The sequence below is a fragment of the Hyperoodon ampullatus genome (assembly GCF_949752795.1).
Source record: "Hyperoodon ampullatus genome assembly, chromosome: 1".
Lineage (NCBI taxonomy): Eukaryota > Metazoa > Chordata > Mammalia > Artiodactyla > Ziphiidae > Hyperoodon > Hyperoodon ampullatus.
In genome coordinates this window covers 66379703-66396807 of record NC_136914.1, presented here as the reverse complement: position 1 = coordinate 66396807, position 17105 = coordinate 66379703, and positions in this window count along the sequence as shown.

Below are 17105 nucleotides of genomic sequence, written 5' to 3'. Positions count from 1 at the left end.
TGGGTTCCATCTCTGTGTTTCACAGGACAGGAACCACTCTCTCCTTGCCTCCGTTGTTCCAATCTGTCAAAACACTTGATGAGGCTCTAGAAACCAAGTTTTATGAAGGATGTGTGAAGAATTATGGCACATTCCAACGGGAGAAGAGGAGATGCCAGGAAGAACCATCATCACTCTCTTCAACCCACTGGTAGGTGGTGTGTATACCTTTAAGGGTAGTCAGATTTTGTGTGGCTCCAGAGGTGGAACTAAGATCCATGGGTGGGAGCTGGAGGGGGACAGGGTCCAGGTCAGAATAAGGAAGTTAGCAACTACAGTAGATAGGAGCTGAGCCATGGTTCAAGCAGCTGAGACTGGAGGAAGCTTGTCCATGATTTACATTATCAGCGTCTTCATCATCTGTATCATCATCACCATTTACCGAGCACGTACTGGGCGCCAGACCCTCTGCTAAGCACTTCACCTGCATGATCTCAGTTAGCGTCCCTTCTATGTAGTCACCTCCTTTTCTCTCCCTATCCCCTAACCCCTCCGGCTTGTAGTTTTGGAGAGGCTTGGAGATTGGAACAAGGAATCTGGACAAGGCTGGAGAGTCTGGGGAGAGATTGGTCCTGGTAGGGAGGTGCTTATAGAACTGTAGGGCTTAGGAAACAAAGTATTTGCCTGTTGCAAAAATAGATTCACCCTTCTGTATCTGATAACCAGGCCTTGTCCTTAGTGGAGTGAACAGATAAATGTGTCCTTTGGCTCAGCCTTCCCTTTTTGATCCTCTTAGCTGCACATGCCATGAGATATACCATCATCACTCCCCTTTCCAGCATCCTCCACCCCAACCTGCATGGAAAGCTGCACATAGAAATGAGTTATGCACCAGTTTATGTGTCATTTTAAGATTATGGTTTCCTCTTCCAGGGCGATTTTTTTCTACCAAGTTGATTTCTCATAATACGATGAAAATCTCTGTTCCCCTATTACTGAAAGAATGTTATGGTTCTGAGAGCAAATGGGATTATTTCAGGGGGCTTGGTTCCCTTCAACCCATGCTACATGGATAAGTGCCAGGACAGGATAAGGATGGATAGAAGGAGGAACGGGGAGTTATTGTTTAATGGGTACAGAGCTTCAGTGTGTGATGATGAACAAATTCTGGAGGTGGATAGTAGTGTTGGTTGCACAACATTTTGAATGTACTTAATGCCACTGAATTGTACATTTAAAATGGTTAAAATGGTAAAAGTAAAGAAACAGCAGCTAGTCATAATATTTGGAGACATGGGGTGGGTAGCTAGCAGAAGAAACAGTGAAAGTGTTCAAAGGGATTGTTTCTTTGTCAAAATCTTGTCCATTGCTGGAGGAGGTACAAAATGGTACAGTCCTGATGGGGAGCAATTGGCAACATTGATCAGAATCACAGATGCTCATGCCCTTTGATCTCACTGCTATTTATTCTATTTATTCTAAGAGCGTGCCTGCTCTTGTACAAAATGACAATGGACAAGGGTCTTCACTGTAGCAGTGTCGGGAGTAATGGAAGGCTGGCCTTGGGAACAGCCCACGTGTCCACCCAGAAGGGGCTGGTTAAAGAAACTCGGATAGAGCCACACCATGGAATACAATTTAGTTGTAGGATCTGTCCATAGTAAAGATTTATCGTAAGGTAAAAACATCAAAGAATAGAATAGTGTAAACAGAATGCTACCTTTGTGTAAGAGAAGGGGAAATATCTGAATACATGCGTATTGTGTGTGCATAAAGGAACACTGGAGGGAATTCCCCAGTGGTCTAGTGGTTAGGACTTTGCGCTTTCACTGCCGAAGGTCCGGGTTTAAAAGACAAAACAAAACAAAAAAAGGAACACTGGAGGATACATAAGAAGCTAAAGACAGTGGTTGCCTGAAGGAGCAGCAGTGAGGAAGGGAGTGGGCGGACAGACACAGGTGGGCACTAGACTCTCATTGTGTATTTGTATATTGTTTTGAATTTTTAATTGCATGAATAAATTACCTAGTTAGTTTTCCTAAAAAAAGAAAGGATGATTAGGAAGGCCCTTTGCAAACTCTAAAACACTCTACAGATATAAGAAGTTAATATGGGAAAATAATTATGATAATAATGCTTTAACAGCTACTATTTCTAGGTGCTATGCTAAATACTTTATGATCTTTGTTCCTTACGCAATGATCTTCATTTTTATAGATGGGAGACTGGCATTCAGAGGAGTTAATTAGATTGTCCAAGGCCACACTTCTAGAAAGGTGCAGAGCTGGGATTTGAACCCAGATCTGTCTGCTGCCACACGTGGCTCTTGACTGTGCCATACTTCCCATCATGCCATTGCCCCATGGTAGATTCTCTTACACGAGAGCTTTCTTTATTTTCCACACTGCCAGTGTTTCTCCTGGCATTGACAGGGCCATTTTCCAAGAAAAGCTCAACCCTTAGTAGTCTTCTTCTATGTGCCATTCTTGGAAAAACCCAACACCTTGACACTGCCAGTCGGCCCCAGGCCATGTAGTCATTCTGTCTTCAGGAGGTATTTTTGGTCGCAATTTTCCTACGGTATCCGGACGGGTGCCATGATTAGGCACAACAGTTCTTCGCGGTTGCTCCTCAATTTCCTGAAATATCCAGCCAGGACCATGCTGGCTCCACCGCCTAGGATGGAGCCCAGAAGCAGGTTTTTATGGAACACGTCTTTAAAGCGGTTAATGATTTAGGAATGACTTAGCAATGAAGGCATTATGCACACATACGCACAACAAAACCTTTTCCTGTGTTCAGGCAACCTCAGAGCCGTGCACTTAAACCTGCATATAGGGCTGAGTAATTACATAGTCTCAGAGGAGGCCGAACAGTCAAATGAAAATTTGGTTGTAAAAATAATTAGATCACAGGATATTTAAAAATAGGGTCCAGCGGTAGAGCAGCAGGCTGCATCCTCAAATGACTTCACGGAAGGGACCCCAAGTTGAGAGTAAGTTGAGATGCAAAAGCCCTGGTGTTTGGCAGATGGAAATTCCAGGCTACATTTCCCAGGGCACATGTCTGCTGCTGGTGGGATTGCCAGAGGGAAGGAGAAACCTTTTCAAAAGATTCCATCGGGGAAGTTTGCAGCCTGCGAATCCCTGGCATGTTTCCATAAATGGACCCCAAACCACCCTTTCCCCAGCACCATGCTTTATGACCTGTCTCTGCCACAACAGTTTATACATTTTTTAAGTTAATGGTGCTCTGTGCCCAGAGAGCGAGGCAACTGACGTGCAAGTGCTTCCCTGGAGGGGTGAGTTATGTGATGTCTTGTGGAAACTGAAGGACCAGTTTGTTTCAGGATAAATGGCCTTATTGTGTTCTCTTTTTCTTGTCTCAGCTGATTTCCCACAGCCAGACTAGCAGGTTTGGGCATAGCATTGGGGTAGGAAAAAGAAAAAGTAGTGTTTTCTTTTGTTTTGTTTTTGGCTACAACTGTCAGCCAAGGTATCTCAGAATATCATCTCCCCTCAGGCCATCTCGTCCACCCAGGCTCCGAGCACAGGGTGACAGTTCAAGTCTTCCTGGCTAAACCAGCGTTTCTAGACCTCTTCCTGGTAAAGTTTGTTGGTGGTAGCCTGGCTTTTCCTCTCAGTGATGGGTATGTTGAAAGCCCATGATACTTCCTACAAAGATGTCTAGGGTGGCCCGTGCTTGGATGGGGAGAGAGATCTCTGATAAACAACTCCCTGAAAGTAGATACTCTGTCTGACCATCTCGATGGGGGGGTTGCATCAGACACTTCGGAAGCACTGGCTCCTGTGTTGCTCTCGGGCACAGCTGTGGGCTGTTAGTGAGGCCCAGAGGTCTCCCCTGGTTGGTGACAGTTGGTAGTGGTCGCTCCCACTGGCCTATGCTGGGAGGAGTTTCTCTTTCCTGCAGCAACTTTCAGTAAACACCTCAGTGAGATGCTGCTTCTGCAATTTTGTGGATCTTACATAGAGTTCCCAGCCTGCTTCCTGGCAGCTCTTTTTTTAAATTGAAGTATAGTTGATTTACAATATTGTGCTCATTCCAGGTATACAGCATAGTGATTGAGTTATTTTTTTTTCAGATTATGTTCCATTATAGGTTATTACAAGATATTGAATACAGTTCCCTGTGCTATACAGTAAATCCTGTTGCTTATCTATTTTATGTAGAGTAGTTTGAATCTGTTTATCCCATACTCCTAATTTACTCCTTCTCCTCTCCTTTTTCCCTTTGGTGACCATAAGTTTATTTTCCATGTCTGTGAGTCTGTTTCTGTTTTGTATATAGATTCATTTGTACTATTTTGTAGATTCCACATATAAGTGATATAGTATTTGCCTTTCTCTGTCTGACCTAACTAAGCATAATATTCTATAGGTCCATCCATGTTGCTGCAAATGTCAGTATTTCATTCATTTTTATGGATAATATTCCATATATATATATATATATATATATATACCCCACATCTTCTTAAGCCAGTTGTCTGTTGATGGGCACTTAGGTTGCTTCCATGTCTTGGCTCTTGTAAATTGTGCTGCTATGAACATTGGGGTGCATGTATCTTTTTTTTTTTTCCTGTACGCAGGCCTCTCACTGTTGTGGCCTCTCCCGTTGCGGAGCACAGGCTCCGGACGCGCAGGCTCAGCGGCCATGGCTCACGGGCCCAGCCGCTCCACGGCATGTGGGATCTTCCCGGACCGGGGCACGAACCTGTGTCCCCGGCATCGGCAGGCGGACTCTCAACCACTGCGCCACCAGGGAAGCCCGTATGTATCTTTTTGAATTAGAGTTTTGGGTTTTTTTTTTCCAGATCTGTGCCCAGGAGTGGGATCGCTGCATCATCTGGTAACTCTTTTAGTTTTTTAAGGAACCTCCATACTGTTCTCCATAGTGGCTGCACCAATTTACATTCCCACTAACAGTGAACAAGGGTTCCCTTTTCTCCACACCCTCTCTAGCATTTATTATTTGTAGACTTTTTGATGGTGGCCATTCTGACCAGTGTGAGGTGATACCTCATTGTGGTTTTGATTTGCATTTCCTGACAGCTCTTTTAAGGAAAGTGTTCCCATATTCCTAGAGTTGGGAACTCACTGTAGAGACAGTTACACCTGGAGCTTCTTTCTCCCGAAGGGAATGTTCCCGGGTTTGCAGAGGGAATTCCGCAGTCCTTGGTGATCATGTCTGATCCCAGATGGCCCTTGGGAATAGCTCCAATTCTCCTTCTTGTGTCCCACTGTGGGCTAACCAGGAGAAGCAAATCCCATGGATAAACTGGGTGACCTGCTGCTCCCTGGGATGGGTGTACAAATTGTCTCCATCATGGCCCCCAGGTTACTTTCTGTTGGTACAGCAAGAGTCTTGTTCAACAAACAAAACTGAGGTATGAGTGCAGACGTCAAACTGGCTCCAAGAATTTATTTATACTTTCACTCTCCAGAATAGACCTCTCCCACTCTTTTCTTCTGCTCATGTGGTGCAGGTCTTGTATCTCTGCTTTAGGGAAGGCAGGTCTGATGGCAGCAGCTCCCCAGATACAGGAATATTGGTTTCCCACAGGTGGCCGCTCTCCTATTCACACTCCATCCTCCAAGGCAGGCTTCTCAACACTATTGGCATTGTGGACCAGATAATTCTTTGTTGTTGGAGGCTGTTCTGTGCATTGAGGTATGTTTAGCAGCTGTCCTGGGTTCTACCAATGAGGTACCAGTAACAACACCCCTCCCCACTAGATGTGACAACCACAAATGTCTCCAGACTTTGCTAAATGTCCCTGGTGGGGGGTTGGGAGTGGGGTGGCAAAATCACCCTGGTTGAGAACCACAGCTCTAGTGATGCCTGCTCAGGGTTCCCAGCACAGGTCACTCCACCTGTATTTGGGTCTTTGCTCATGTTCCTACCATCAGGGATGCTTCTCTCCACCCCAGAGAAGAAGCCACCTGATCCTCTTTCCACTGAAACTTTCTCTCCCAAGGATCCTTCCCTTACCTCCCATTCATGCGGGCGTTCACACAGGACCTCTGCACGTTTCTATGGTAGCTTTGACCGTGTTAGAGTGGCCATTGCTTATGCATCTGTCTGAGCTCCTAGGGATCCAGGGCAGGGTCCCTAGTCTAGTTTGTAGCCCCCGTGGCCAGCGGAGTACTTGGCACATAACAGGAGCTCAGCTGAGCAGGAGCCATGTAGCCGACCGCAGACTCAGGGGTATATCCTCATTTGAGGGTTGGCACATCCTGGTCACTTAAGATGGTCACATATGAGTTGGCCCCATGCTTTTGAAGTTGATTAAATAGTATGCAGTACTGTTTCTTGGGGGTAGTAAAGTTCTCTTCTACTCTTGCTGAGGCAGTTCTTAACCCCCTTAATTCATGAAGTGCATTCTTCATGAATGCACTTCAGGGGGCCTGCAGAGCCACTAAAAGTTTTGTGTATAAGTGCAAACAGGCATTGATTTTTTTCCCCTCTGGGGGTGGGATCCCATAGTTTTCATCTATCTTCCAGATTTATCCATGAGTTAAAAACTGTTACAAAAGAAAACCTGTTACAAATAATTGCTTTAGCCAAAGAACCTAGAGCTAACAGTCTAAATACCTACTACTGGCTCAGCTGAGGGCTGTGGGAGACACAGGGACGCCCTAGAATCAGACTAGCTATGAAACAATGAGAGATGATTTCAGGGCTGAACTGCACAGTGCAGATTATCAGTGCAAAGGGGTTCTAGACAGGAGGATCAATTATGATGCCAAGTTCACTGGTGTCTGTGGAGGACACTGGGAAGGCCCATATGCTGTAGGGTTGTTGGTTTTCAGGTTCTTTGTTCCAAAACTTTTAGTGACTAGGAAGAAAAGTGGTTAATTATCATTATTTGTGATCGCTTCTTTAACATCGATTCATATATATCTAGAGAACCTGCTGTATACAAAGTTCTGTGTCTATTACTTGGAGAAAAAGTACAGCTTTTTTAGAGGAAAAAAAGCTTGGTTTCCCATTGGCTCTGCCATGTGGGAGCTTGGGGCTTTGGACAAATACTTCGCCTCTGAGTCTCAGAATTTCATTTGTAAAATGATGATAATAAAATCTAGTCTTGTGGAACCCATCCTTGTGTCAGTCCCCTTCTATCAGAGAAATGCCCCTTCCCTACATTGGTCATGAGGTTTTAATTGGGGGTCTTGATTGTAATACCCCACGCGCCAGGCTAGGCAGACACTTGACCGATGCTGTCACATCACAGTGGCCTGTCCTCCTGAGCTCACTCGTGGGCTGGGAGTGGGGCTGTGACTCAAACTTAGCCAGGCAGAGCCCTTCCATGGGTTTTTTTTTTTTTTTTTTTTTCCAGTGGGAGCTCCATCTCGGTCCTTACTTTCCACTTAGACTGATTTAAATTGAGGTGGTTTTCTGTAACAAAGTACCTACATTGTGAGGTTTATCAAAGAAATAGAAATAATATATGTAGAATAGTTAACAAGGTGCCTGGCATCTAGATACTAAAAATATGCATTTAAAAAATAACAAAAAATAATGTTACAATTAAGAAGGATCTCTATTTACCCCATGTTTGAATTTGGGCTCCTGAAATGTGTTAGGTACACCCTTCTTTTGTGTCTTGCTCACACAGTGTTCTCTGCTTGCAATGGCTGCCCCTCTTTACCCACCAAGACACTTATGTCAGCTCTACTTATTCTTATCTTAAAGTCTATTTTGCCTGATAATAAAACAGCCAAACTGCTTTCTTTTGGTTAGAATTTGTCTGCTGCGTCTTCCCCCAGTCCTTTACTTTCAGCTTTTCTGGATCTTCAAATTATAGATGTGTTTCTGGGAAATAGCACATTCCTAAATAATTTAAACCCACTCAGGTGATTGTTTCTTTTAATTGGTGGGTTGAATCTATTTACACTTACTGAAATTTCAGATCTGTTTGAATACATTCTATCATTTTCTTTTATTATTTCTGTTTATCCTACCTTATGCTGCTCTCCCCCACCCCCTTTTCTACTTTCTTTATTTGCCTTTCATCCCTCTTTGATTTGGGAGCGATCCATTCCATTTTTATTCTTTCAGTGGTTACTCCTAAAATTTTAACATGTTCGCTTGACTTAATCTCAACTTGATTCATACCTCTAACCCTCTTACAGACAAATCTAAGTATCTTGATATGGTCAACCCTGCTGCACACTCTCTAACGTGTTATTGGGTCTGGTATTTTGGTTCCATCTTGTTTGGTCCTGCCCAAATTGGTCACTAATATTGCTGTGGTTGTTTTAGAAATTAGTGCGTGCAGACTATTACCCATGTGGTAGTCAATATCTTTGCTCATCAGCGTTTCTTCTTCATTCCTCCCTTCTGTGTTCCATTTCTTGCCCCCTGAAGTTCATCCTTCAGAAATTCTTTCAGGGAGAATCTGTTGGTGACAGATGCTTTCGGTTTTCATTTGTCTAAAAACATTTTATTTCAGCCTCACGGTTGAGTCACAGTGTAGTTGTGCATAGAGTTCTAGGTTGACAGTTATTTTCATTCAGTCCTTTGAAGATGCTGTTCTGCTGTCCCTGGGTTCAGTTTTGCTGTTGAGAAGTCTGCTAATTGTCATTCCTCCATAGGTAATTTCTCTTTTCTCTCTTGTTGCTTTTCATATTTTACTCTTTGACGTTGGTGACTTATGGTTTCTCTACAAAGCATCTATAGGGTTTGGTTTTTAATTTATCCTGACCAGAACCTGTGCTTCCTGAATTTATGAAGTCTTGTTTTTCATCAGTTCTCAGCCATTATCTCTTTGAATATTATCTCTCCTTATTCTCCATGATCGTTTTCTGGAACTCTCACTAGATACCATATGATAGACATTCTCCTTCTATCTGCTCTGCCCGCCAAGTCAGTGCTCTTATTTCTGTCTTTTTCTTTTTGTGTACTGCATTCTGGGTGTGTTTCTCAGGTCTATTTTTATTTGCCTAATTCTTATAGTCCAACCGAGTCTAATTTGCTATTTATCCTAATCACTGAGTTTCAAAATTTCAGTGGCTATTAAATATTTTTTCCATAAATTCTTTTTGGTTCTTTTCCAAATCTGCTTTTTTGTTCCATTGCATTTTTTCAGTTTTTCTATTTTGTTCTTTTATACCTTTAATAATTTTTAAAATTAATTTTTATTGGAGTATTGTTGCTTTACAATGTTGTGTTAGTTTCTGCTGTACAGCAAACTGAATCAGATATACGTATACATATATCCTCTCATTTTTGGATTTCCTTCCCATTTAGGTCACCACAGAGCATAGAGTAGGTTTCCCTGTGCTATACAGTACATTCTCATTAGTTATCTATTTTATACATAGCAGTGTATATATGTCAATCCCAATCTCCCAATTCATTCCACCACCACTTCCTCCCTTGGTATCCATACATTTGTTCTCTACGTCTGTGTCTCTATTTCTGCTTTGCACATAAGTTCATCTGTACCATTTATACCTTTAATAATTTAAAATAACTAATTTTATATTCTCTCTTATTATTCATTTACCAGAAGTTCTTGACAGCCCTAGCTGATCTTGCTTTCCTTTTATCTATTGACATTTGCCCCTGATGTGATTGTTTTTTCATGGGTTTTGAGATTTTGGATTGTGAATTCCTATTCAATGAAGCTTTATCTTTGGGAATCCTTCTCATTTTGAGTTGAGGATGTGTATCTTCTTTTACAAATTTTTTTTATTCTGGTCAATTAGTAAGCTTTAATGTGTATACCAGGTGTCCAACAAAGTCTTGTCTTTGTTGATGATATGGACAACTTACAAAAAGATAAATAAATCTCCTTATCGCCCCCCTCCTTTTACTGGGAGCGGACCTGTTTCTCTTCCACATTCCCTCTAAGCATTTTTGCTTATGAATCTGAGATTTTCACTGTTGTTGAGACATACATTCATGGGACAAGAGAATGTGGCTGGCCTCAGGAGAAGAGAAATTAGCAAAAGTTCTGGAAAGGGGGAAAAGAGGATGGAACAATCCTTCAGTCGCAGGAAGAGAGAAAACATTGAGCAGGAAACAAAGAGGAGTAAACAAGACTACCGTAATCTCTGGGTTGAGAGAGGGAAGCAAAGACAAGGGTAGTATGCTAACACATATATATGGAATCTAAAAGAAAATGGTTCTGATGAACCTAGGGGCAGGACAGGAATAAAGACACAGACGTAGAGAATGGACTTGAGGACATGGGGGAAAGGGGAAGCTGGGATGAAGTGAGAGAGTGGCATGGACATATATACACTACCAAATGTAAATTAGATAGCTAGTGGGAAGCAGCCACATAGCACAGGGAGATCAGCTCGGTGCTTTGTGACCACCTAGAGGGGTGGGATAGGGAAGGTGGGAGAGAGACGCAAAAGGGAGGGGGTATGGGGATGTATGTATACATATAGCTGATTCACTTTGTTATACAGCAGAAACTAACACAACATTGTAAAGCAATTATACTCCAGTGAAGACGTTAAGAAAAAAAAAAGACAAGGGTAACATGGCAAGGGACCAAAGAGGGGGGCAAGTATCTCATTGTGTGGAGGATAAGAACTTGGAGAAAGTGGGAAGAGCTATATACCCATGTTTCTGCTTTTATTAATGATAGCAGAGCACAGCAAAAAGCCAAGAGTTAACCATGTGCCAGGGACTGTGCTAAGAGCGTTATCTGGATTCTTTCCTTTGATCCTCATAGCAACTCATTGAGGAGGCACTTGTATGCTCCCTAATACACAGATGAGGACACTGAAATTCAAGAAGCTGAGAAGCGTAACCCACACCCCACAGCCAGAGAGAGGAGCAGAGCTGAAATTTGAACCCAGCTCCGTCCAACTCCAGAGCAGGAACATGTAGGCACTTCAGGGCTGAGCTAGCACTTGCACTGGGTTATGATTCAAAATACTTGAATATAGGTGGTAGCTCCTCCAGGGAACCCATATGCGGTGGTCGGGAGAGCTGCTGAGGATGGGGAGACCCCGTTTGTGGAAATAAGAGCACAAAGCACATGGCACGTGGTGGGTGCTTAATAAATATTTGCCTAATAAACAACTAGGTTTGTTCCTTTGTAGAACTGGGGAGCTGAGTCCTGGGGCAGTGGAAAAAGATGTGTTAGGTTGAGATGCTTTCCTCCCCGGCTCCTCCCTTGGCTTTAAAGTCCTCCTCTTTTAAAGTCCCCTGGAGAGACCAGTGTCCTGGTCACTTTTCCTGGTGAGGAGGCTGGGCTGGATGGGATTTTTTTTTTTTTTTTTTTGCGGTACGCGGGCCTCTCAGTGTTGTGGCCTCTCCCGTTGCGGAGCACAGGCTCCGGATGCGCAGGCCCAGCAGCCATGGCTCACGGGCCCAGCCGCTCCGCGGCATGTGGGATCCTCCCGGACCGGGGCACGAATCCGTGTCCCCTGCATCGGCAGGCGGACTCTCAACCACTGCGCCGCCAGGGAAGCCCCTGGATGGGATTTTTGAGAAGCGTGTCATACTGCAGCTGACACGGTGATGAGGAGCTGCTGCCTGGCCGTTTGGACCCTCTCTTGGCTGGGTGACAGTTTCTAGCTATCAATCGTGCTGAGTCCTATGATTATCAGTCTCCATCTTGGTGGCGAGAAGAGACCACATAATGAAGGGATTCCTCCCTTGTCCCCATCTCCTGCACACACAGCCCAGGCTCAGCCCCAACCAGTGCAGACCCCGAGTCTTTCGGGTTGGAATGTCCAAGCTGTAGGGTCTCCCCAGACCAGTGCTTTGCAGGTAGGCCCAGCATCTCAAGTATTTATTCTCCTGGGAAAGGAGAAAACCCAGAGTGATGGGAGTTAGGAGGGTGGGGGATAGTGGGAAGGTGCACTGCCAGGAATTTGCCACCGGGTTTCTGTGTCTTTCCTTTAGAAGGGAAACGATTTGTTTCTTACTGCAGAAGCTTCGGAGCCCCCTTATACTACAGCTGCAAGCTGTCTGCTTTGCCAGGGAAGCGGAGCACCCAGAAGAGGCCACCAACTGGGCAACTGTGTGTCCCTTTGTCTTCCTTGTATCTCTGGTCTCCTTATTGTCCTTCCTTCCTTCCCCCCTCCCTCCCTCCCTCCCTCTTTGCGTCTTTCTCTCTCTCTGTTCCCATCTCTCTCCCTCTCCTTCTCTGCTCTCCCAGGCCCTCTCCCATGCCTCACACTTTGCTTTCTGTGAACTTTTCCATTGCTCCATCCGCCTCCCGACACCTTCTTTCTCTCCAAAGGCACAGCATGGCGCCAAGTCCTCCCTCCTCTCTCGCCCCAGCATGCCCTGAGAAGGTCCTGGCTTGCCTGAAGCCCCAGGGCTCAGACCACAGAGGTCCTTCAAATTTCCCTTCTGTTTTACATTTGGTAGTGTATATATGTCCATGCCACTCCCTCACTTTGTCACAGCTTACCCTTCCCCAGCCGCATAGCACAGGGAGATCAGCTCGGTGCTTTGTGACCACCTAGAGGGGTGGGATAGGGAGGGTGGGAGGGAGGGAGATGCAAGAGGGAAGAGATATGGGAACATATGTATATGTATAACTAATTCACTTTGTTATAAAGCAGAAAGTAACACACCATTGTAAAACAATTATACTCCAATAAAGATGTTAAAAAAAAAAGAAAGAAAGAAAGAAAAAAAAAAGCTCTCTTCTGGGCTTCAGGCTGCATCTGGGCTCTAGGGAGAGGCCAAGGAGCTGGGCTGCCAGATGCACCTGCTGAGTTTAAAGTCCCCCACTGGGGAGCTTTTCCTGGGCTACCTTGGATGCCTGGCCCCTGCAGGGTGCCCAGAGGCCCCGATACTGTGGGGAAGAACTCCCTGGGTGCCTGCTATCAGCCCAGGGGACTTCCGAGGCCCTCTGTGCTGACCCACCGCGGGGGCTCCCTTGGCAGTGGGCTCCCAATGGAGCAAAGGGCCCCATGGGGCTCAGAGACCCAGATCAGCATTTTAAAGAAAGGTCAGCCAGAAGGGATTTCTGAGACCTGCTGGGAACAGAGGGGATGATGGCCAGGGAAGTTCACCAGCCCCAGGCCCCCAGCAGGCCCATCTGCTGCCCAGGTGGCATTTGAGAGGGCAGGAAAGGCACAGATAAGAACAGGGGAGAGTTGGACTGTAACTTCAGCTCAGTCACTGGTGAGCAAAGATTTGGGCAGGTTATATAATATTTCCAAACCTCACTTTCCTCCCTTTCAAAAGAAAAAGTCAGAGAAAATGATCTTTAGAATCCTTCCAGCTCTAAAGTTAGGATGGTCCCAGGAGGGGCTGAGGGCTGGTTGACCACGAGGCTGACGTTGTCCACTGACCCCAGGAAGGCTTTGGAACAAATACCAGCTCTGTGTGTGACTCTGGATGAGGGGGGTACATAACCTATTTGAGCCTCAGTTTCTACATCTGTATAGTGAGGGTAATACCTACTTGTGGGATCCTGTTAGAATTAAACCAAGAAGGAAAACACAGCATTTCTCGAAGGATGAGCTGTGCGGCCCCAGGTGGTATACAGGCTGACTTTAGCTCATCCTCCATCCTGGCACTCAATGACAAAGTCAGGCCCTCCTCAATCCTTTCTCAAACCCAGTTGTCACGGAGACAGTTGGAGTGACTGCAACACATCAATATCACTCGCCAGTTTCTCCGTTTAGCAAAGGGAGTCCAGGCCTCAGGGTGAGGGCTGGCTGTTGCCAACATCAAGTTCTGACTTGATAACATCGTTTTTATTTATTATGTCTGTTTTTACACTTTCCTTCTATTTATTATTTATTTCTATGTTTGTATTTTATCTTATTTATTTTAATTTTATTTCTTATTATTTATTTACCTTCTGTGCATAGCAATGCTGGTTTTCCACGAAGGTAGTGTTATAGAATATCCTTTTGATATAAATTTGAGTAAGTAAAAGCAATCAATTGGAGACAAATATTAAGTAATAGTACAGGCAGCATGATGATATTGTAAAAGTTGTGAAGGCGATATAAAGAATTGGGAGAGGGGCTTCCCTGGTGGCGCAGTGGTTGAGAGTCTGCCTGCCGATGCAGGGGACACGGGTTCGTGCCCCGGTCCGGGAGGATCCCACGTGCCACGGAGCGGCTGGGCCCGTGAACCATGGCCACTGAGCCTGCGCGTCCGGAGCGTGTGCTCCGCAACGGGAGAGGCCACAACAGTGAGAGGCCCGCGTACTGCAAAAAAAAAAAAAAAAAAGAATTGGGAGAAATGTTTGCATTAAATCTGGGGACATGTCAAGTGCTTCCTATGGTACCTGACCTCTTTAGTGGGTAATCATGACTATTCCTGCCCTTGAAGGAAGGGCATGTACTGCCACATGCCATTTCTCTGCCTGTCACCTTAGCTCCCAGGTGGTGCTGATGACACCGTCTCCCCAGAATGAGCCTTCTGGGCATTGCAGTGTGGGGATAAATCCTGTTCAGTCTTTAGATTGGTTCTGATTCAAATGGTCTCTCCCACTGAGTTTAATGGGAAGTCATTTCAATGGGTCACCAGATTATGAACCATTGAATTTCTACACTAATGATAAAGGGGTTGGAATTCCCACTTGAGCCATTGTACTTTAACCAGAACATGTATTACCTTCTGAAGAAAATGCCACTCATGCATATCAGCCAGTATGTCTCAGTATAGTGTCACCAAGACAGATCTTGACAGAAGACTCAGGAGCAAGTGAAATCAACAGCTGTTAAGTCCATGACTATCCATCACCCAGGGAGTTCCCAGAATGGTTAGGACAACGTGTGCGTTACTTTGTTCAACTCACAGCTTTCAATTTTGTTACAAGGAGGGAAGAACAAAATGAGATTTACAGATAAGCAAAGGGATGTTTCTGTAAGCCTGCAATCCGGCACAGCGACTTGCAGGGAATGCATTTAGCACAGCATCCTGGGGGTCCCCCCGGGGCTTTCTGAATGCAAAGACTCAGCCATGTGCCCCGGGGTATCTGCCTCTAACAGTCTGCTCTGTCCCAGCTGCATAGTGCAAGGGATGCATACTTTTTGCATAGTGCATACTTTCTAGAAGTATCTAAAGTGTCCAAAGTTTGTGCTCATATAAGCCTATGTCAGAGGCCACCAGGGAGGAAGAGCTGGTGGGGCACTCAGCGGATGCCGCCAAACAGCTTCAGCACCTGGAGAAACCAGAGGTCACTGCTCTCTGTGTTTGGACTTGTAGGCAGTGGCACAGCACTCTCTCTGGATTAGTAGGACAACTGTGCAGAATTCCCCTTGGTGGCAGACTCAAGGACTCAGCTTGAAACATGGCAAGCTCCTTCCATAAAGACTTGTAATGAATTTTCCTCTTGAACTCAGCCACCAGTTTTTGGAGCTGTGTTTCCTTAATGGCTTATTCTTCTGCGACTCCCAGGATATTGCTGGATTGGAATTTTGTCTTATTTTGTTTGTTTTTGCAAAAATATTGCAAAAGCAGAATTTCTTGGTTTCACACAGGTAGCCTTAACTCTCATTAAAATACCATGGTTTATAATTTGTTAAGCCATTAAATTATTATCTCATCTTTGGGAAGCAGGAAGCTTGGCAACTGTGGGATAGATACTAAAGTCAAAGAAGGGATGTGACTTCAAGGGGGGCCAATTGTCAGTGTGAAACAAAGTGACCCTGCTCTGGATAATGTTACGCCAAAAGCAGACACCAACAGTATAAGTCAAAATTAGAAGTCAGTGAAACCCACAGAGACGTCTGACTTTTGACTCATCTCTCCTTATTCTCAAGAGGGTTTGTAAGTGGCAAGGATGGCCTCAGCATTGTCCTTTTTTGCAAAAGTGGCAAGAGCTTCTAGGCAGAGGCAGGATTAAACCCCTTGATTCATCTGCACAGTCCATCCCGTTTATTTTTATATATTTTTTCTTTTCTTCTTTTTTTCTTTTGGCTGCACCGCACAGCATGGGGGATCTTAGTTCCCCGACCAGGGATCGAACCCGTGTCCCCTCCAGTGGAAGCACAGTCTTAACTACAGGCCCCCAGGGAAGTCCCTCCATCCCTTTTATAATGTAGTCAGTCGAGTACCTTGGAGCACGAGGGATGAGGAGTTGAGTTCTAGACTGCCCAGATCTTTTTTTTTTTTTTTTTTTTTTTTGCAGTACGCGGGCCTCTCACTGCTGTGGCCTCTCCCGCTGAGGAGCACAGGCTCCGGACGCTCAGGCCCAGCGGCCATGGCTCACAGGCCCAGCCGCTCCGCGGCATGTGGGATCCTCCCAGACCGGGGCACGAACCCGCGTCCCCTGCATCGGCAGGCGGACTCTCAACCACTGCGCCACCAGGGAAGCCCCTGCCCAGATCTTGAACCAGAGCTTTCGCAATGATCAAATCAGGGACCTTCTAAGAAAAGGATGAGAAAGTCTATTGGTCTGGGAGTCAGAAGAAAAAGTGAGGAGTACCGAGGAGAACCTCTTTCCTTTGGTGCCTTCTTTTCCCACCGTGAAAATGGGTGGATGAATTTTTGCCCTGCCTGCCTCCCAGAGGCAAGGTCCACAGTACTGATGTCCTGATGGGGTGACATTGCTCACAGAGATGAAAGGGAGGCGGGAATTTCCAGAAGTCTGATGGGATGGAAGTGGAAGATGAATTCTAAGCAGGGCATGGTACATGAGTTGGGCCTACTTTGACCCAGCCATGGATGTATCAATAGTTTAGGGAAATGAAGGCTACATTCCTTCAGTTTGTATCTTGGCTGGCATTGGGAACAATGACTGAGAAAGATATGGTGGGACCACAGACACTATTTTCCCCAGAACTGTTGGCTTTCATGTGTGAGAAAAGGGGAGAATTTTCTGTGGGTGCCATGTCCTGGCTCCCAAATTCTTCACTCGGAATTGGCTGATATGAGGTCCCTGATATAGGGCAAGGCTGGGAAGTAGCCCACAGGCAGGTTGGCTTGGACATGCACCCTCTCTAGAGGACAGGTGCTGGGGCTAGGAGTAAGAATGTCTGTGGAAATCTTCAGGGCATCTTTTTGACTAATATAAATCACTGACACAGGTTTGGGACTTATTTAATAAGTTTTGGACTAACCTAAGTGTCAGCAGTATGCCATCTAATAGAATATTATTCAATTATTAAAAAAAAGTATCTGTGATATTTAATGACATGGAGGAAAATGCTTACAGT